The sequence below is a fragment of the Parasteatoda tepidariorum genome, chromosome 10 (genome assembly GCF_043381705.1).
Source record: "Parasteatoda tepidariorum isolate YZ-2023 chromosome 10, CAS_Ptep_4.0, whole genome shotgun sequence".
NCBI classification, from domain to species: Eukaryota; Metazoa; Arthropoda; class Arachnida; order Araneae; family Theridiidae; genus Parasteatoda; species Parasteatoda tepidariorum.
In genome coordinates, this window is record NC_092213.1 from 72,867,615 (window position 1) to 72,869,132 (window position 1,518).

Genomic DNA, 1,518 nt, shown 5'->3' on the forward strand with positions numbered 1-1,518 from the left:
ATATATAGCAGATTTAAAATTTATTAAAATGGCATTTTAGAATTAGATTAATATTTTTATAGCACTAATAAAAATTCTGAATTATTATTCGGAATTTTTATTAGTTTTTTTATCAATTTGGGGCAAAATAAAGATGCAAAATATTTATGGCGAAGAGAAGATATAACACAGGTTCAAAATCTCTTTATGTGACATCTTAAAATTACTATGACCTCAAAAAAGGTCTCATTACAGCTATTTAATTATTAGCATGTATCTGAGGAAAACGGTAACATTCGAAAACTGCATTAATAATTTTAAAAAATAATCTGAAATTGCACCACTATTTTTATCGTTATCAATATTATCATCAGGAACAAATAGTATACTATCAAATATAGAATAAAAGATTTATTCTACTTGTAGTAGAATAAATACTTGTAGTACACTAATAAAGCAAAAGTTGTAGCACTGATACTGGTTTAAGGTTTAGTACAGGATTTAACATTTTGCATTCAAATAAATTTCGTATGCAGATCATTAGTATTTACTAAAACACGAGACAAATTAGATAATGAATAGCCTCAGGATTTGTTATTCCTTTATTCTTAGCAAGGATTAAAGAAAAATTCAAAACAAATAAAGATGAAATATTTTGAAAAGTAAAAATAGATGAGATCTCTGGAATTGGAGCAAGGCTTTCTTCTGAAAACCATATTTTTTATCCTAGCATCACTTTTATTTAATTAAACAAGTTGTATATTCTATAAATATTTGTAAATTAGGCATGGCGTAAAATTATATTTATATTGTCTATTGAAATTTTTCTTGAAACCTTACGTTCTGCATATCATTTGTACTATATCGGTTTTTGAAACAAACCGCATTAAATAAAAAATAAACATATTTCCTTTTGTGTGTAATGTTTTTTTCTTCCTTCAACTCAATACTTGGTGTTGTGATAATTATAATACTAGGCGTTAAAATCGGAGTTTTTTTTAAAAAATTAAATTCAATCAACAACAGATTTTATTTTATTTTATAACCGTCGTTGAACAACCGAACGACTACAAATGTTCAACTCCGTAACCTTGTAATTTTGAACTCAATCCAGAAAACAAGGGAACTCCTGGATCAAGTATTGGGAGAAATTTTGCTTTCGTGGAAAACTTTTTGATGGAACTTACCCGCATTTGTGTTGCATATAAAGAAAAACCTCCCATGGCTAGCCTGACGGAAAGGGGACTCTAACCTATGATCCAAATCAACATCTTCCAAACCGTTGGATCAGTCGAAGTGGAAATGCAGACTATGCCTTCTGCTATTGAACACCGAGATCTCCGGACATGACACCGTGAGTTCGTTACGTGCGTGCTTCCCATGCCCAAAAGAATTTTATCTTATAACGGTCGTTGAACAGCCGACCCAATTTTTGGGTTTACGACTACAAATGTTCAACCCCGTAGCCTTGTAAATTTGAACCTAATGCAGAAGACAAGGGAACTCCTGGAATAAGTATTGTGAAAAATTCGCCTTCGA